A 21498-nucleotide genomic window follows, 5' to 3' on the forward strand; every position below is an offset into this window, starting at 1 on the left:
TCAGTGAAGACAGAGGCACCAGCATTGGTACAGATTTTCCCCTCGTTCCTATCCTGCCGACTTGGAAAGATTGCCCTTGTACGACCCTCAACCTCCAGTTTGTGGGTAGAGAGATCTGTACGAAGTTCAGAGAAATGCGGTGTTAACTGCCTAAAAATGCTACCATGTCCCTTGAGAGATTGCCTCCAGAGGCCAGCCTCCTAAGGAATCCTTATAAAAATAGTTGGCATTAAAAGAAAAAGAAGAAAAACATAGTCAAAATTGGTCAAAATATTAATTTAAAAATTGGCGCGTAAACTTCTGTTACGTGTTTGGCCGAGCCTTTCCTCCTATTTGTAGCGTGCGTCTGTCGTTGCACAAATAGAGAGATCTACAGTTATTAAGTGGACTTCGAACGGTAAATGGTTTTTTATGAGGCACTTTTTCATGACTGAAATACACTCGGCGGTTTGCCATTGCCTGCCAAGGGGCGACTACTATTAGAAAAAACTGTATCTTTGCTTTGCTGTTTCATGAACGGAGATTCGAACTTACGCACTCCGTCATGCTAAGCACGTACTAACCCATTCGTTTGCGGTGGTCGCCTCCAATATTGATAGCCTACAATTTTGTCGCGGGATGTAGGTATGAGGACAAATTATTGCTGGAGGAGGCTTAAACGTTATTGCCCAACTCCTCCAGACAACGAATTTTGCAATAATATATAACAAATTTTTTGAAATAAAAAAAAACAAAGTGGCGGCGCTGCAGCTGCTCAAACGTGGCTCGCTTGCGTCGTGGAATCTACAGCCTTTTGTAATCAACTGAAATCAAGCAGACAAAAAATTTTCATTAAAATAAGTTATTCCGCTTTGCACTTACCTATTTTTAACGACGCTCATCACTTCATTGACTTTATAGGGACTTTTTTGACTTTCTACTAAGCTAAAAACATTGAAAAATTAGATTGCAAATGATTTTTTAAAGCACAAAAAAAAAAAAGATGATAAACTTGAAAGTCCCTGGAAGGGCCTTTACTTTGTGTATACGGATAAAGTAAGGTTATTAAGAAACTCGTTAATTCCTTTAGTTTCTAAATAAGAGCTGATCCAAAACAAACTTGGTTTTGTATCACCATAATCAACATATTTTTTGCAGAACTGTGTAATATAAAAATTTGGATTTCTCATTTGTGCTTCTTTTTGTTGCTCTCGAGGAAATTGAATTAAGTAATTTGTCTCGCTATCGACATTAAAAACAAAACTCTCTAAAACAGATTTACTGAAGTAGGTAAATTTTGAGGGCACCGGTTGATAGACACTTGTTGTAGTTGAGTGCTTCTAATGCGACGACTGATATGCGAGTTAATATCGCCTAAAGTTGTTATGTTGGATGGTTCTGAATAATTATGTCTGAATGAGGTTGTTAAAAGGTGCACGAATGGTACTTAAAAGTATTTCCGATAGGAGTTTTAACTGCAAACGTATAAGAAAAGTATTGGGTTGTTCGGAAAGTGATTTCGTTTTTTCCCGGCAGAGGATTTAATTGTATATTTTCACAGCTAACTTCACACTTAAGTCGCATTGTCATTATATGTTTTGACAGCTGATAAAGCAAGGCTTGTGTGTGAATAAGTTCAATTGTTTTTGGTCGGTGCCCTTTTTTTACTATAGAAAAGGTAAAAATGCTGTTCAAGCTGGAAAGAAATTAACCGATGCTTATGGAGAAGATGTGCTGAAAACACGCCAGTGCCAGAACTCGTTTGCAAAATTTCAATCCGGCAATTTTGATGTCGAAGATGCACCACGTTCTGGAAGGCCGGTCGAAGCTGATAAAGACGCGATAAAGGCATTGGTTGATGCAAACCGGCGAATAATAACACGTGAGATCGGAGAGAGGTTAAATTTATCGAATGCAACTGTTTATGACCATCTGAAAGGGCTGGGTTTAACCTCGAAGCTGAATATATGGGTTCCCCATGTCCTCACGTTGTGAAATTTGTGTTGTCGCGTTGACGTTTGTGCTTCACTCCTCAAACATCCTGAAAATCATCCATCCGCATCATTACTGGGGACGAAAAAAGGGTTGTATATAAGAATGTCAAATGCAAGAGATCATTGAGCAGAAAAAATGAACCGGCTCAAAGCATTTCAAAAGCCGATATCCATCAAAAAAAGCTGATGCTGCCTGTTTGGTGGGATTTTTTTTTTAGCTTTTACCGGATAACACAACAATTAATTCGGAAATCTACTGTCTGCAGCTGGACAAACTGAATGATTCACTTCAACAGAAAAGGCCAGAATTAATCAACAGAAAAGGTGTACTGTTCCACCAAGATAATGCGAGACCTCATACAAGATTGGTGACTCGCCAAAAGCTTTCACAGCTTGGATGGTGTAACGACTCGCACTTACCACCAGATTATCAATAGCCGAATAATAAGAGAACACTCTTTATTTTAATAAACATTTATTTCTTATCCCGTTCAATTACATTCGTTCTTCCTCTTCCAATCCCACTTACCCCGCCTTGTTGTCAGAACCAACCGCGTTTCTGTCAGAGCCGACTGCATTGCCAGATCTCCACAGGGGATGTATTGCCACACCCACCATAATATCCAGACCTGGCCTCTTCGGATTATTATTTGTTCCGGTCACTGCAAAATTTTTTGGACGCTAAAACTTTTACCTCAAATGAACACGTCAAAAATCACCTGAATCAGTTTTTGCCAGCAAATACCAAAAATTGAATGAACGTGGAATCATGCTACTACCAGAAAGATGGCAAAATTGTTGGACTGGAATGACCAATATATGATTTAATTAAATATTTATTCATTATACGAAGATTGTCTTTAATTTTCACCACAAAACAACAAAATTACTTTCCGAACAACCCAATACTAAGGTAGTTAGGCCATTTAACACGCAGAGGCGACTAGTGGAAGCAGAAGCGCTTTAAGCAGGTCGCAAATTATTAGCTATGAATAAATCTAATTTTAACTTATTAAGGTATTTTCCGCCTAGGAACTATGGGAAAATATTAAATACAATAGATATATTAAGGCTTACTTGAGTTAGTAGAAGCCCTCCAGGTGCACTACGAAACCTTACAGAAATCGTTTAACCAGATGTTGTCTAATCAATTCAAACGGCCACTTCAAATTTTATAGCCTAACGCATGTGTGAAGAGCAATTTTAGTGCGAGTTACAATAGACTCACACATTACTACTCTAGAGACTTATCGATAAGGGTTATCAACCTGCCACGATGGCTATTCACTAAATTTATTGCACTATCTACTTAGTCCTGCCTTAAGTTCTGATACAAGTTAGTTCCCTTATAGATATGAAATTATTATGTTGTTGTAGTTGTTGTTTTTTTTTTATATTTTTCTATGTCAGATCCATTTTGTGGGATCCAAATATAGCAGCAAATTATTTATCTCGATGTCTAAGATCTCATTAATTTGCTTACCGAAAGAGCGAAGTCTTGCCCTAGGGCTAGCCTGGACATTCACATAAGTAGTGAAAAAGACCTTCCTTCACCCCTTCCGCTTGACGCTTCTGCAGATGGGATTGAAAGGAAGGTTGAGTCTGGCTGCATGATCCCCTACCTTCCAATGACCTGTAAGGGTTCCAGGCAGAAATACATGCCATTGAAATATGTGTGAGAGAATGCCTTAGCAGGAAAATGAGAGGTACTCACATCTACATACTTTCAGATAGCCAAGCGGCTCTAAAAGCCCTTCTATCAACAACTATCACCTCTAAACTGATAAATGATTGCCTAAACCTTCTCAACACGTTAGGAAACCTCAACATATTAACACTATGCTGGATTCCTGGACATGAAGGACATTAGGGAAATGAAATGGCTGATTACCTTGCTGCACACTGGCTAAACAGTACCGGTCAGCGCCAAGGCAAACTATTTCTAAGTCCCAACAAAGGAATATCTGACAAGCTACTCTCACGAAGCAGAGTAGATCTGCGTCTTAGAACATGTGCTTTGTGAATGTCCTGCGTTGGGCAGACAGAGACTTCACCACCTTGGTGGTATCGTAGTATCTCCATGCAATCTTTGGAACAACAAACCCAAAATTGTGCTAAAATTTTTAAAAAGCCTAAAACTCTAGGGTTACAAAATAGGCCTTTCACAATAGATCAGCTCTGGTCGCAGTGCGTAATGGCCTTCTAATAATAATAATAAGGGTTGCAGTGATGAAATTATTATATTTTTTTTAATGAAGTTAGTTTTTTTTTCAAACATGTAAATATTAAAAAAAAAATTCAATTTTCATTCGAAACAATCATCATTTGCTTTTACACAAGCCTTCTAAGGATTGAGCCATTTAGCTATGGCAGCACGCATGGTTTCCATGGATATTGACGGCACTAGGTAGGTGAAATGGTTGAAGTGCCAGTCTGGCACTTCTCAAGTAGCACTGAAGCGTCGTTTTGATACCATTATGAGACCTCCAACAGGCAGATATCAACAACCAGGCAGAGCTGTTGATGTAACAGAGAAAATTGATGGAATTTAGTTTGGCACACTGCCCCAGGTTTTCGAAGAAAGGAGCACCCAGTGACCTTAGTCGTCCAGCTGCCAAACCCGGACATTTACAGACAAAATGCTCTACATACTCCTTCTCTGAAATAACACATGAACAAATGAAGCTCCATCTTTTCTGCGCTTTCCTGAGAAATAAATTGTACAGGCCCTCTTTAACAACTGTCAGAGGGATGCCGATGACCGGGTAAGAGGTCTCTGTGGCCAATTCAGTTCCCTTCCTGGCAAGTAATAATTTCATTTCCCTCTATGTTCCTATGCCCTCGAACCCAGATTAGAGAAATGTTACCTGCACACCCAAGAGATTTGACTTCCTCCTTACAGGAGTTTACTAATTTCGTTCCGCACCATGGCGTCGTCAGAGCTTTGATCGCGGCTTGACTATCGGAGAAAATGTTAAAATCTCCCTCGCCCCCACGTTCCCAGGACGCGCATGCCTACAGGATCACAAAGACTTCTGTTTGAAAAACACTAGCAATACGAGTATTAGGGAAATAGATAAATACTCGTAGGCTGATTTAGAGAAAACCCCTGCTCCGACTCCCGATTCCATCTTGGAACCGTCAGTGAAGACAGCGGTGCGAGCTTCGGTGCGGATTTTCAACTCGATAAAATCCTGCCTATTTGGACAGATTGCCGTAGACCGATCTTCAAATTGTAGTTTGCGGATAGAGAGATATGTTCGAAGTTCAGAGAAATACGGTTTTAAGTGCCAAAAATGCTACCATGTCCCTTAAGAGATTGCCTCCAGAGGCCAAGCTTCTCGAATTACATTTCTGTGAGGTCTTCGACAGGCCATATTCTCCAATTCTGACAACAAACTGTAGACCAATGGCTCCAAATCTTGACTTCCCGACGGCCAATCTTCGGCGGCTATGAACCCAGGAATATTAGTTTTTAGCGACTGCTGGGGGGTTTTGTCTTATGGGCTGGAGCGGAATCTTGCTGGAGGATCCAACGTTTCATTGAAGATGCCTCTTCAATACGCCTTCTAAGACATTATCCTGTTTCACGTTTGTCCCGTCTTAACCCCTTTTTCGCAGAAATGAAGAGATGTAACGCCTTTACAAGCCACTCCCCACCAAACTATTACGTAAGCTGGTTGATGGCCAGGCTGACCACTTGGAACAACAATAGTTGTGTCTGTAGAAGTTTTAGCATAGATTTTGTGGTTTTGCTTATTACAAATTTCTTCAATTTTCTGATCTGTGAAAAGAATATTTTCATGGCCGTTGACCGCGTGCCACCGAAGAGGCTACTTGCATCAGTCGAGTCTAATTTTCTTCAAGCGCGTTGTCAAAAGATGGCCAGTTAGCGACGGAAGGTTTCATGTGAAGATCATCTTTAATAAACTAGTCTTGTCATAGATCCGATCGATACATTCATTTTCTTGGACATGTTTTTCTGCTTTCTACGAGGATTTCTGTGAATTCTTTCTCGTACGACTTGTATGGCTTCACTGGTTTGAACCATGCGACGACGCCCACTTCTTTCTCTGTCTGTCACCTCAGACATTTGGGAAAAACGAGGGATTGTGCGGTAAACAAACATTCTTGAAATATTAAGTTTTTTCAGCAATTCATAACTCATTCATTCATTCGATGCACTTTTACCACACTTCTGTAATTCAATCACTTCAATGCGATTTTCTTTAGCTCCCCACTCCATTGTTAACAAGCGGAATTTGCCACGAAACTGAGTAGACAATGGACTCGGATTGACAGTAGAGTGAGTTAGTAGGTGCTACTACAAGGATAAGTCGTGATTAGAGAGGATGCTACGATGCTGGCGCCGAAGAAGACTCTGAGGAAATAATTAAGGCCTGCGCCTCATTTGAAATGGTGTTTTTGGGTGTTTTCTTAAAAGCTTGTAAAACAGAAACGAAAAGAGATTTTTTATTTTTGCTTTCAGTATTTTATTTTCTGATCCACTGTTAAAAAAAAAAAAATTTATGCTGTACGAGATTTGTTCAAAAAGTTGGCAGCCTTCAACAAATGGTCTTCACATGGATAATGGACACAAATCTAACCGGTTCTACTGCACCGATTTTGATGAAAAAAAATTTAAATGAATTAGAATTGATGTTGTTCTCGTGTTAGCTACGATCATTCTCAAAAAAAAAAAATAAAACAAAAATGTTTGTATTTTTTTCGGACCTTGAAAGAAAAATAGGGTCAAAAAACAGTTTTCCATCTTGAACGTTCGCTTTTTTGTCAAATTTTATTTTTTTAAATCGTAGTTCATACAATAACGACATTCATACTGAACAAGAACCTTTTCTCCCTTTTTGATTTCAGATATCTGTGGCTTCCGGAATCCATGTCGCCAGTGACATACCTTTTTTTAAGACCATTTTTGCAGACTGACAACTTTTTGAGGGAACCTCTTATGGCAAATGAGAAATTTTTATTTTTCAGAAATAAATCTAAAAATTAATAACTGAAAGCAAAAAAAAAAAATCTTCTTTCGTTTCCATTTTACACGCTTTTTGGGAAACACCCAAAAAACCCCATTTCAAATCATTTCAAATGAGGTGAGGTCCTTAAGTGATTTGATTTGACGGCACCCCGCTTGACGGCACCATAGATTCTTTGAGACTCTTCAAATTTCTATGAGGTCTTCCACAGGACATATTCTCCGATTCTGACCACAAGCTGTAGTCCAACGGCTGTTGATCTTGACTTCCAGACGTCCAATCTTCTGTGGCTATGAACCCAGGAATATTGTTTCTTTGCCATTGCTGGGTGATTTTCGCCTTATGGGCTGGAGCGGAATCTTGATGGAAGATCCTACGCTCTCCATTGAAGTGAGTACTCCTCAACTGCTTCATTACTTCTCTTTCTAAGACATCTGGCACACTTTTGTTTCGGTCTTAACCCCTTTTTTTTAAGACCTTTTTTGAAGACTGACAACTTTTTGAACGAACCTGGTACGGCTAAAAAGAAATTTTTATTTTTTAGAAATAGATCTAAAAATTAATAACTGCAAACTAAATTAAAATATCTCTGTTCGTTTCTTTTTTACACGGTTTTAAGGAAACACCCAAAAACCAACATTTCATCTCCTTTCAAATGAGGCGAGGGCCTTATGTGGTTTGGTTGTAAAAAAAATCCCAGTTTACTGCATTGCCAAAGCTTTTCAGCAGATTACGTATTTTAGTAGGACTCCGTACCTGCAGAATACACAAAACAATAAAAGCTTTAGTCATGTAAATATCTCGAATTAACTCACTTTCGATATGTGACGTCTTATGATTTTTTTTCTTTTGAGTCATATACCAGTAAAACTTGTGCATGCGATCATACACCACGCAATATCTTGCATTTTGTCAATAAATATTTTTATAAACATGCATACGAATGCAGAAGCTTCGAATGATGTAACTTTTACAAACAACAACTATAAGGTATTACTCGCTTTTGTAGTAGCTGGAAAGCAATTACACGAACCTTACGAAATGCAAGCGATGCAAAATTGCAGACATGAAAAAATTCTCTTTATTATTGTTTTCTTTAATGAGCAACTGATAAACAGCGATACATACATAAACACATCGGTACATAAAAATTTTACGGTTTTCAATTAAAAAACATTTTAGTTTTGCTTTCTGTGCAGGGGAATGTTAATGGTTGTAATTTTGTGTCAAATAATTTTAACTAAGTACAGTGCCATCCGGTTATAATGGACCCCATGGGACTGAGGCGAACTGAGTTTTAGAACGGTAGAGGTACACCCGTTATTTGATAATTTTTTTTTATTTTGATAATTTGAGCTTCTCTTCTCATTTATGTGTGCGTCTTGATTTTTTCTTAAATGGAGGGGTCTACAGTTATACACCGTCTCAGAAAAGCAGATAGTTTTTAAAGGGTGGTTAAATTTCAAGGCCGATGTTGAATGTGAAGCGTACCTAAACGTCAACGACACCGTTGGACTTCTTTCTTTGGGGTTATTTGAAAGAAAAGGTGTACGTCGATAAGCCAGCAACAATTCACGAGCTAAAGGATGAGATAATTTGGCACATTCCCGCCATAGAACCTCAATTATGCCTCAGCGTCATCGAAAATTTGGACCATTGGACGGAGATGTGCCGCCGAGGCCGCGGCGGCTATTTGGCTAATAGGTCTATGAATAAGTTCGTGCGGTTTTTTTTCGAAATTTGAATTTCGGATCATTCCCATGGCTTTTAAACGTTTGGAAATGGTTGATTGATCAACTCCCAAAGTTTTTGCAACCTCTTCTTGCGTTTGAGCCGGATCTTGATCGAGCAATTCCTCCAATTCGGTATCCATGAACTTTGGCGGCGCGGCCAAAATCACCACTTTTAAAGCGTGCAAACCACTTCTGGCACGTTCGCTCAGCTAGAGCATGCTCACCATAAACTTCCACCAAGATACGATGACTTTCGGCTGCTTTTTTCTTCATATTAAAGAATTCCCCGCAAAAACACATTATTTGGCACGAAATTCGACATTTTCAAGTGTGGTAAAAATATTGTTGTTTACGCTTCAAATAAAAAACTTATACTGACGTTTGTGCCTTACGATAGTAGCTCTCCAATGAATTAATATTTTGCTCTTGCTCCATGCGTAATTGAGCCATACCAATATTATCATAATAAAGAGAAATGAAAAAAATTTCCTAAAAAACTGGTATTTTATTCAAAATCAACACCGGCCTTTAAAACTTAACCACTCTTTATAAGGAACTTTTTTCATGCCAGAAATGAAGTCACATCGGAGGTCTGCCATTGTCTGCCGAGGAACAACAGGTTTTAGAAAGAACTTTTTCTATCATTTCGTGTATTAGGCACAAAATTTCGGGCACTAACTAATGATACTTTAGCTAATATATTAATTTAAACTTGTGAAAGCTCCTTATCCTCACCCATTATTCTTATTCTTGAATGGCGCTATAACCGCTTAAGCGATTTTGGTTGAGTTTAACAAAGCGCGTGAGTCGTTTCTTTCTCGTGCTAACCGGTATATACCAAGTGAAGTCAAGTCCTTCTCCTCCTGATCTTTTCAACGCAGATGAGGCCTTTCTTTTCCTCTGCTGCCACCAGTTGGTACTGCATCGAATACTTTCAGAGCCGAAGCATTTGTATGCATTCGGACGACATGACCCAGCCAGCGTATCCGCTGGATCTTTATACTCTGCACTATGCCCATGTCGTCGAAAAGTTCATACATCTTTTTGTTCTATCGCTGTCGCCAACGTACAAAGGTCCAAAAATCTTCCGCAGAATCTTTCTCTTACATACGCCAAGGGCCGCCTCATCGGATGTTGTAATCGTCCACGCTTCTGCGCCATACGTCAGGACGGACATAATGAACACCTTGTAGAGTGTTAGTTTTGTTCGTATTGAGAGTACTTTACTACTCACTTGCCTACTTCGTCCAGTTAGATGAAATCGAGACTACTTTCCAGAAACCTGAAACTACGAATGCACAAAACTGTCATGAGACCTACACTCAAATACGGGTGCAAAGTTTGGGTGCTGAAATCCAATGAAACGCATCAGTTGAATTGTTTGAAAGGAAAGGTTCCAATAAAAATATATAGATCTGTAAAACAAACATGATTCGTGGACGTTTACGTGCAATTCCAGAGGAAATGCATGCGCTAAGGCAAATTGAGAACGTAATTGGGACAACCTAAAATTCACAGATGACTCTTCCTTTTGGGCGAATAGTTGCGTACTTCGTTCTTGGTGTACTGCTGGTAATCAACTTCATCAACTGTGAAGCATCCAGTCAAGGTTCAAGCTTGGGGCTGCTTCTCCGTAAAATAATTTGGCTATTTATTTGTGTTAACCGCCTATGAATGCAGTTTTGATGAATAAAATGTTCCAGAAATCAGCATTGCCATTAGCTGCGTAGATATTTGGACTAACCAGCCAACCTTAATTTTACAAGACAAGACAGCAATACCAGACATCGAAGCCGAAAGTGTGTAGAGTGGAAACAGCAAAATGAGATTGAAATGTTGGATTGCTTCTCACAGACGCCTGATGGCAACACCATTGAAAGGGCTGGATAATAGTTAAGCAAAACTCAAAGGAAAACGAAAATGGGCGGTCAAATAGTTATTAAGGTGAATTCATTTTGCTTAATTAACTACTGTAATTACAATATTTCCTGGTCCTTCGGCTGATTTTATTTTTAAATTCTTAAATTTTAATTTTTTTTTTTTTAAATATATAATAATGTGTAACTATTTTCAGCCTCTTTGGCTGATTTTTTTTTTAATTCTTCAATTTTTCTTTCTTTAATATATACCTATGAAATGAGACTTTTTTTTCAATTTCAAACGTTTATTAACAAAAAATGGTTACAAATTTAATCTTCAAAATAATAGCCATCGCCAGCGACGCATTTTTCCCATCTCTCAAGCAATTTGTGGATGCCGCGCCAAAAAATTGACCGCCTTTGGCCGCAAACCAATCATCGAGCCATTTTTTGGCGTGTTCCATCGATGCAAACAAATGACCATCGGAAGGCGCCAAGTCTTCTGAGTAAGCCGCATGCACCAGCGGTTCCCAATCGTACGTCTCCACCAATTTCCGGGTCGCTCTTGTTCGATGGGGCGGTGCATTGTCACATAGTCTGTTCATGCGGCACCCATCTTCCGACCTTTAAAATCATGCCGATGTTTTTCAAACGTTTGAAAATGGGTTTTTGGGTCACTCCCAACTGCTCTGCCATCATTTCTTGCGTTTGACCATCAACTTCATCCAACAATGTTTGCAATTCGGCGTCCTCAAACTTTTTCGGTGGCCGGCCACGGTCCTCGTTCTCCACGCTAAAATCACCACTTTCGAATTTTTCAAGCCACCTGAAGCACTGTGCTCTACTTAGAGCATGCCCACCATAAGCTTCTACATATAAGCATTTGAAGAGCTTGAGAAGCGTTTTTCTTCAATTGATAACAGAAAATCAACGATGTCCGCAAATCGTTGTTTGAAGGCACGAAATTCGACATTTTTAAGAGCGACAAAAATGCATTGTTGTATGAAACGTAACAAACAATGAACTGAATATTGTTGACAGATGACACACGAAAAAAACAAGACAGTTGGGAAGGTTTAAAAATACTCCTGGCGACATCTATGGACTAATAGCTGAAAGTCTCATTTCATAGGTAATATGAAGCCTGTCCGGCATAGGTGAAGTCACTCACCAAAAACCATCGACTGACTTGACAAGAACTTTCTTGACAATCGAACAAACGCGCATCAAAAAATAGGAATCTATTCCCAGTAATCTTTTTTCTTCTTTATAACAGGACATTTAACGAAGCGTCATCTTCTCCTTCATCCTACTGCTCCTTGCCTTCCTTCGTTGGTTAGGTGCTGCCAATTCTCTTATAATTATAAAAAACTAAGTATAAGTTCTCACCTTTCTTCTACATAACAAATTTGATGCGCAAAATTCAAAGTAGTTGTCGCAGAATTACGGACTCGTTTATTATTATTTCTTCCACATATAAAAGTCACTGAAACCATGCCAATATTGTGATTTACTATTCCAAAAACAAACAAAAGAAGTCTGCTTTGTACAGCCACTTTGTTGACCTAACAAAATGTTAACCACCATTAAGTCAACACAGATGACCTAACTGACTTTGGAATAATAAATAACTAGAATTTCATGCAGAACCAATAAAGTTGCATAGAAGTAAAGTGCGTACTCGGGGAAAGGGGGAACATTGTTTTAGTGCCATTTTGTAAAAGTATGCCGTTCAGTCTTCATTTGGTTATGCAAGTCAGTGCCCAAATAGTAGCTTCGTTGACTGAAAAAATAGAGATGCGATAGCCTTGGAAATGTCGTGATTCACTATTATTATTATTCCTATTAGTTGGTTAAAGTAAAATTTCAAAAAGAAACAACAGCTTACACAGCGTGTCCTGGATTCAGTGAGCAGCTGAGCAGCATTAGAATGAAAAATTCGATTTAATATCCGCTGAAGTCTAGAAAGAAGTCATATGAGAAAATGTAAAGGGTGATTTTTAAGAGCTATAGGAAAGTTTTTCAAAAAAACACACGTAAAATTCAGAAAAATGCATGACATTTTTATTTAAATCGATAGTACAGTCCATATACTTTAATGTTTGAAGATTATTTCATGCAAATGTTGACCGCGACTGCGCTTCAAATGGTCCATCCCCTAAGTCCAATTTTGGCATACTCTCTCCAATGTTTCGGCCGGTATCTCACATATAAATGCTTTAATGTTGTCTTCCAATGCGTTAATGGCAGCTTGTCTGACTAGACATAACCTTTAACATAGTCCCACAAAAAATAATCTAAAGGCGTTATATCGCACGATCTGGGTGGCCCATTGACAGGTCCCGAAGTGAAATAAAATGTTCACCGAACTTATCTATCAACAAGTCCATTGTTACGCGTGCTGTGTGGCATCGTCTTGCTGAAACCACATGCCATGCCATTCATGCATTTTTGGCAAAGAAAAGTTGGATATCATTTCACGGTAGCGCTCACCATTCACAGTTACGTTTTCGCAGCATCTTTGAAAAAATACGGTCCAATGATACCTCCAGCCCGTAAACCGCACCAAACTGTGACCTTTTCTGGATACATTGGTAGCTTTTCCAATTTTTCTGGCTGATCTTCACTCCAAAATCGACAATTCTGCTTATTTACGTACCCATTGATCCAAAACTGAGCTTCGTCCCTGAACACAATTTTTCGATAAAAAAGTGGATCTTCGGCCAACTTCCAACTTTCCAAGAGCCCATTCACCAAAAATTCTGCGTTGCGGTAGGTCGTTCGGCTTCAATTCTTGCACCAGCTGTATTTGGAAAGGCTTTACACCTAAATCCTTTCGCAAAATTTTCCACGTTGTTGAATAACAGAGACCCAATTGCTGCGAACGGCCACGAATCGATAATTGATGGTCATCATTGACACTGGCCGATACAGCTGCGATATTTTCTTCAGCTACTTCTGCCAGCAAATGTAATTGAAGAAAATTTATAAAAATGACATGTCCTTAGTCATGAACTTTAAGTCATTCGGGGATTGATGGACTATGTCAACTCGATATGTATACAGTGAAGGACTTAAGTCTACATACAGTAGCATATTTACTTATTTCCAAGAAGGTTTACAAAAATTGAAAAAAAGTGCTGTTGACGTAGTTTTTTGCGGAATTCATATTTATACTTACTTTAAGAAAAACTAAATTATTTATATTTATTTTCAAAAATAAATAAAAAAAGTGGTATAACTAAAATGTACATACATTAATCTGCATTCATCACTCAAGCAAAGCAGACATGGAAAAAGTAGCTGTAAAGTACCGTTATACTTTGCCATAGCCGAGCAACTCAATCAAAATTTTCTTTTGGCGCTTGACGGTCCACTTGGGTCAAAGGAAGCATCACCCTTTCGCAAAACATAGAACGGTTGATTGCATCTTTTACACTATTTATGCTTCGTGTAATGAATGACTGGCTCATGGATATTCCCCATTGCTCACCTACAGGTTGTCAATAACATCAAGTTGCAAAAAATCGCAGTGCAGCTAGAACCTTGTAATATAAAGGCAGAATTTAAAGTTAAATTAGCTTGAATAATTCAAGATTTACCTGTTTTTCAGTTGAAATCGCTGTTATTCTGGAACCTCTAAAATGGCTGCCAACCTGAGAAATTAGGTCCTCAATCAAGGCTGGAGTTAATCGGAATATTTATTGGAGCTTCCCTGCAGCCAAGTGTAAAGGATTGTCCACATCCCAGAGCAACCGTCAATCCACTGTTTGAGGGTTCACTAACTCCTCTCCACGCGATAAATCGTACGCCAAATACTCGCCAAATACATATAATATTATATTTGCGTTGTTTTAATAAGTTTTTGTTAATATAATTTCATAGTTTTAATTCAAACTACTAATTCTTGTTTTCTCGTTTAATTTAACCACCAAAATTATTGTCGTTTAGATTGCGATAATCGACAAATTATCGTTACCGAATAGCAAAATCGTTAAAATTGTCGTTAAGGAAAGAAAACAATGCGAATATCGTTAAAAAGTGTTAGCAAATCGCACTACTGATGCCACTAAGCCATATCGAACTTCTTGCGAATAGAGTTAACGCGTCATTCAACCCTCCATAGCGAGATTTTTATTTTTTTCGAGTGCATTACAATGCCCATTTCGAGAGTGGCCCCTCTAACCAACACAAGCACCAATTGAGTAAGCTAATAAGTAATCAGAGAAGGGAGAGAAAAACTTGTACATCGACAAACATAACTTTCAAGAGGCATAGATATTTAGGAACACAAAAATTTAAAAAAAAAATTTTTAGAAATCCATGCTCAACTTTCATTAGTCTAACACTTCCCTTAAAATAACGATATCGATTCGCGCCGTATAAACAAACCTATCGACCAACAACGACCTACCAGCGAAGGTTCTTCTAAAACGTAATTTAAATTGACTGTGTCAATAGAAACAATTGGAAAAGGTCAACTATTTTTAGTTAAAAATAAATGAAGGAAAAACAAATTATTTTGTGTTTGTCCAGAAACATTAGCCCCCACCCTTTAAGGGTTGTTATGTTTGAATGCGTGAACTGGAACTGAAGTAGTAATTTGCGTGTGCAAACTAAGCAAAAAATCGATACCTAATCAATGCCACCAGATACTTTTGCTATAGAGTTGCCCTTTAGGGAAAACCTGAGGTAATAAAACCAGTGCCATTTCGAGGGCAACGAAGACAAAGTGAGACGGCAAGTACGCGTAATATTTCCTAGGAAATAAACCAGTCTATGCCAGTGGATTGCTCTACAGAATATATACAATACAGGTATGTGGGTAGCTTCCTATGGTGTAGTTTTGTGTTATTCACTAAGTGTTTACTTTGTCTTTAACACCTGGTGAACATACAAATATACGGCAAATCAAATGCTCAGCAAAGCACTTACATGCAAGCATACAAGCGCATTCGTATGTAGCTCCTTTCACAGCTACATATACTCGTATTCATACAGCTGCTGTCAGATAATTATAACCAAGGGGGATCGACCCGCTGCTTCTGAGCCACATGCGGAAGGATTATTTGTGGCTCTCGATAAATGCACCCGCGTTCCTTTTTGATTTTCTCCTGATTTTTTCTAAATTTATTTGAAATTAACTGAATTCAAGCTGGTTTTTCCATTTCCGATATATTAGGTAGGGGAATAAGTCCGTAGCGTTTTTGCCGAGGACTTTTTTTTAAACAAAATACAATATTTATATCAATAAGTTTTGTTTTTTCCTCGTTCACTCCACTCGGGCTCCGTTTTTAAGGACCTCTTTATTACCTTCGTTTGGTTTGACAGGGAGCGTAAAAGATGGTAATCGGTCGGTGCAAGGTCCGAAGGGTACGGCGGATGTTGAAGGGCCTCCGATTTGAGCTCTTGGAGTGCGGCTTTGACGACTTGTGCAACATGTAGCCTGACCTAGTCATGAAGGAGTATGTATTTTTTGACCATGACAATCAGATCGTTTTAGTTATGTAGTCTCATTCATGCGGTGTAGCTGGGCAATGTAGAGCTTTTTGTTGATCGTGGCATTCTTTTTGATCATTTCCCAGTGCACCATGCCCTCCCAGTCCCACCAAATACATATCATGATCTTTTTTGGATTAAGATCGGGCTTGACTATCGGCTTTTGCGTATCTCCTATTCTCTGGGTAGCTTCCGCACATACGTTTGAGTGCGAGCTAATGTAAGAAGGCGAAGCAACCCAGGATACCTGGTTTTGCGCTAGGTTCGTTTTGAAAATCCCCCAATTCTCAAATGAAAGGGGAAACAAAGTTTCTGATGAGAACTGCCTACTTCAAGCATCCCGCCGAATACCAAAATCACAACTGCCCACGAGGAATGAGTGCAGAATGCATTCTTGATTGCATCCAGAGGAGGGAATACCGATTCTGCAAGAATGTTACTCATGACAGGTCCCTCTCTTGGCAGTTTGTTTCTTCAATGTTCCGATGTCCCGGGACCCAGATAAAGGCAACTCAGGGTGGGATGGCTATTTCTACTTTATTCCACCAGTTTAGAGGTTATTGTAGCCAAACGCAGTGCATGGATTGCAGCATCAGTGCTTGGGGTTCAGCTGGTGGTACAGTGTTATATGATTTCGTTTTATGAAATCTCCATTTTTACTAGTAGCCAACAAGGAAATTCTTCCGGTGTGTTAGCAAAATGGTTGAGACATTTTGTACTCTATTTCTCGGGATTTCGGCACATGGCGATGTAAAGAGCATCTGCATGGGTGACGAGAAAGCTCATCTTTGTATAAACTTACCTCATACCGACATTGGAGTACAGCAGGTATCCCGGTTCGAACCTGCAAACTACTAACAAATGAAAATTCATCTCATTTTCGCAACGAAGGAGGAAGCTATTTGTCAAGTGACTTGTAACTTTGGCTGGCAATAAATGCTCAACCCACGAAAGCTCAAATTACTCTCCGTAAGCGGAACCGAGGAGGTTTCTGTAAGAGTTGTTGCCTTTTGGTGGAGGGGAAAACTATATAGCATTTTTGTTTTCACTGCTTGTCACTATCTAGCCGAAGTACTCAAACAAACATGATCACAGTTCCACAAATATCAAAGACCTTGGCGTCACTTTGCTTCAGGGGACTGGGGACAGCGGCCATTGTAAAATTACAATACACCACCAAGGGTTACGAGCGTACATGTTTTATGAAGGCGATCGCCCAATCTAATCTAATATTCCCAGTAAATAGGGTGATTAATTTAGAGGTATCGGATTTTAAATTGAAATAAAACAACGAAAATTCAAATTGATTGTGCAATCTTTATCATCTTTATGTAGAACCAGTCATGACATTTATTTTTTAAGGATAATCCTTTTCAGATGTTGGCCGCAATTGCGTCGTAATTCGGCCATCCGCAAAAACCAAAACCCCAATTTTGAATTATTCGCTGGAGAACTTCCGTCGGTATCTCGTCAACAACTTTAGTAATATTGGCTTCCAATGCCTCAATCGAAGCTAGCTTTACATATCCCAATATTCCAAAGGTGCGATATCACACGATCTGGGTGGCCAATCCACTGGTCAAAGACGAGAGATAAATTGCTCACCGAAACGACGTCGCAGTGCCGTTGCTTCACGGGCTATATGGCAAGTAGTGCCGTCTTGTTGGAACTTCGGGATGCTGCTGTGGAGATCAAGGGCTTCAACTTCCGGCCCCAAAACGTCGTTTATAATAGCACGATAGCGTTCGCCATTTACTGTTACATTGGCGACAGTAAATATGGGTCGATGATTCCTCCAACACATAGACCGCACCAAAGGATTGTCATCAATGGATGTAATGGCTATTCTTGAATGGCTATTTGTCAAGTGACTTGTAACTTTGGCTGGCAATAAATGCTCAACCCACGAAAGCTCTCTCTCCGTAAGCGGAACATTCGCCTGACAACCGATATAGCCGAAGTGCTCAAACAAACTTGACGATCACAGTTTGATGAATATCCAAGTCCTGAGCGCCACTTTGCTTCAGGGGGTTGGGGACTGCGATCATTGTAAACTTAAACCTCAGCGCTGAACACCAAAGTTGGCCTGAGCGCGCGATGAACGCTTGTCCCAGAGCGTCCATTTTCGTAATACAATTTTACGATTTGTAAACGTTGCTGACGCGTAAGTCTTTCCATGATGAAAAGTCTGTGGAAACTTAAAAAAATTATGTATTAAGTTGACAGGAGTCACGCGTAATCTGTCGAAAAGACCTTATTGGTAAAAGTACTTCCATCTGATCATCCTTTATACGGTGTTTTTGCGTAAAAGTTATGGTCATAAATTTCTAGAAACCTATATATAGAACCATGTCTTGTGGAAATGTCTGGATTGAAGTCTTTGATCACTTACGAGTTTGGGTCACTCCGGTAGCATAGACACGACTGTTTAGCATGCAACATTAGACTATGTTCCTAATAAGCCGCCAACCAACTGTATATCCATTTCACAGAAGCTTATGATACCGGTATGTTACGAGTAGTTAAGCAACAGCTGTTTCTATCAGCTGTTAGAATTCCAATCAAAACAACTAGAGTAGCTACAGCGCGCCGCCAATCACCAAGTTCAGGCAAAAATATCGACCTCCACTTCGACGTTCAAGTTAAAAAAGCCACACCAGTCTAATCGCCATCTAGTATTGAGCAAACTACCAAGCGTGCATGTTTCGTGTAAACGGCAACATCAAATTTCCAGCTCGTAAAGCACGGATATGCCAAGACACTGACGGGGATAGATATGTACATGCATAAGTATGTATGTGCGTGTGTGTGTGTGTAATAAAGCTACTGTGGCAATAAATAATAGTTAAATGCAGTTTTTGAAATGCACTCACATAAACATTTGCACGTATCGTGTTTCTAAGTAGACAACAGTTAAACGGAAAAAAACGTTCAATGCAGAAACGTAAAATGTGAAAAAAGTTGAACAAAGAAGCTAAGTAATTTATTAAAGATGAGATCATATTGAACACTTTTTTTAAAGCAGTGAAAGTAATAACAGTAACAGTGCACTAAACGACGTTGGCTGCCGTTTGTTTTTTTTTTTTGTTTTTGGTTTTTTGCAAATGGGAAATAAAAACTACAAAGTTTTGTAAAAAGTGAAATATTATCTAGAAAATATATGTCGCCTACGCTCAGTTGCTGATAAATGATACTCATAAATAAAAAAAAACTGCGAAAGGTGAAACACTTGCCACAAATACGTATCCACAAAATAATGCATAAGTTTTGAATTTCATTTGGGAAGTCGTGGCTTGCAGTAATCGACTTCTAATCGAATACTCGTGGCAGCGAAAAAAGGCAGCTCATTCAGAACCCTCCTGCAGGTAAGTTATTTATGATAATTTATTATAATCATTTTTCCACTTAGGGGGAGTTTTTTAGTCACCGGGTAACGATGCATTAGGCATTTTAAACCCCTTCATCCGCAAAACAAAAAAAAAACAAACAAAGTACTATTTTTCAGGAAAGAGATGCGAAAAATTACCACAAATTTAAGCAAAATTTCTACTCAATACAATCTTTTATATATATTTTTTTGTGTTCCGACTAGTTCATAAATATTTACAATTGACTAACAAGTAACTTGGAAGTTGCACTGACTACACTCAGTAATTGGGCTGCCAGTTGCGGTCTCAGAGTCACCTTTTAAGCTTCATAGACTAAACAACCAGTGCCTTACACTCTCATTGGAAGTCAGGTATCTTGGTGTAATACTTGACCCCAAGCTCCACTGGAAGTTGCACATAGAAAATCGAGTTAAGAAGGCCAGTATAGCCTTTTACGCCTGTAAATCTATGTTCGGCAAAAAATGGGATCTCAAGCCACTTGCCGTACTTTTTATGTACAACTTAGTGGTTCTGCCAATTTTGACCTAGTTTGGTGTGTAGCTCTTCAGAAGAGCTACAACTCCACTAAACTAGAGAGAGTGCAGAGAACTGCATGTGCCGGCAAACACTGGTGCTGGTAGAACATGTCCCACTGCTGCGCTCAATGTTATTCTGCACTTACTTCCTGTGGATCTGCAGGTTAAATCCATTGCTGCTCAGAGTGCTATTAGATTGAAGAAAATTGGCCTTTGGAGACAACTTCCAAACATAGGACATAGTAGCGTCTTGAAGCAGATCTCCCCTTCCTTCTCTGTTCTTCGCACTGATCTCTCTATCCGCAAACTGGGTTTTGAGGGTTGTGCTAGGGCTATCTTTCCGAGCAGGCAAGATAGGAAAGAGGTGAGAGTCGGCACGGACATAGGTATCTCTGTATTCACTGACGGATCCAAGTTGGAATCTGGAGTGGGAGCGGGAGTTTTCTCTAAATCAGCCAGCATTTCGATCTCCTTTAAATTGTCGGAAAGGAGCCGCGTATTTCAAGTAGAGGTCTTTTGGCAAAATGCTTCGGGATTGCTGTTGGGAGGGAGACATTAATATTATTTCCGATAGTCAAGCTGTGATCAAGCCTCTGTCGTCGCCGTATTGCAGTTCTCTTCTGGTGAACTCCTGTAAGAAGGAACTCAAACGTCTCGAACGTGCAGGAAACATTTCCCTCATCTGGGTTCCTGGGCACAGGAACATAGAGGGAAATGAAATTGCCGATGAGCTTGCCAGGAAGGGGGTGGCAGAACCGGTTCCAGCTGTCCCCTTCTCAGACATCGGTGTCTCCTTGACCGTTGTTAAAGGGAAACTACACAATTTCTTTCTAAAAAAGCGCAAGTCTGATCTCCATTTGTCTCATCGTGTGCTATTTCGAAAACACTGTGGTCTAAATAGGATATTAACAGAACGCTTAAGGAGATGGGAATCCCCCGCGATTCAATTTCCAAACTCATTGCGGTGTTCGTTGGTCACTGGGTAATCGGTACTTATGCGGAGAAGTTTGGAATTCCGTACAACCCTTATTGCAGAAGCTGTGAGGATCCTGCAGAGAGCACTTTCTCTGCAAATGTCCGGCTCTGGCGGCTAGGCACTTGAGATTCCTTAGCGTGCCCTTCGGGAATGGCTTAAAGAAATTTTCCAGCCTAGATCCCTTTTCTCTCCTCCACTACATCAACAGCACTGGATGGCTGTAGATGGTTTTCTCTTACCTAAATTTTTTCGCAGGTAGTCGTCCACATTATGGTATCAAAACGGCGTGCAAGTGCTGCCTACCTACCTATGTATATAACTTAAATACGGCAACAGTATACAATTTTATGGAGATATGAGATCGCTAGGTTTAGTAAGTCTCCGCCTTCGTTTAATCTGTCGGTTTCAATTAGATTATGTGCATCTTCATTGATGTGCCTCTTCGACACTATGACACTACGACACTTTTATATAATTTCCATAACACAAGGACTTCAGGCTTAGCTCATTGCAGGTTTCAACAGTGAGAGTAGTAGTGAGAGCACTTCATATGGGGGCTT

The 21498-nt window shown here is 39.5% G+C and overlaps 1 protein-coding gene across 2 annotated transcripts in view; it reads left to right on the forward strand.

Moving 5' to 3' along the window:
- The window catches only part of LOC129243556 (facilitated trehalose transporter Tret1-2 homolog), a 46570-nt gene that overhangs the window by 7882 nt on the left and 17190 nt on the right, over positions 1 to 21498 (forward strand). The window contains exon 1 of one of the 2 annotated variants that reach the window (XM_054880650.1): positions 18597 to 19423. The exons of the other annotated variant lie outside the window; for it this stretch is intronic. The gene's annotated coding sequence lies outside the window, so the exon portion shown is untranslated. Of the gene's footprint in view, positions 1 to 18596; positions 19424 to 21498 lie in introns of those variants that run through there. 2 annotated transcript variants of the gene reach the window in all.

The sequence above is a fragment of the Anastrepha obliqua genome, chromosome 4 (assembly GCF_027943255.1).
Source record: "Anastrepha obliqua isolate idAnaObli1 chromosome 4, idAnaObli1_1.0, whole genome shotgun sequence".
Lineage (NCBI taxonomy): Eukaryota > Metazoa > Arthropoda > Insecta > Diptera > Tephritidae > Anastrepha > Anastrepha obliqua.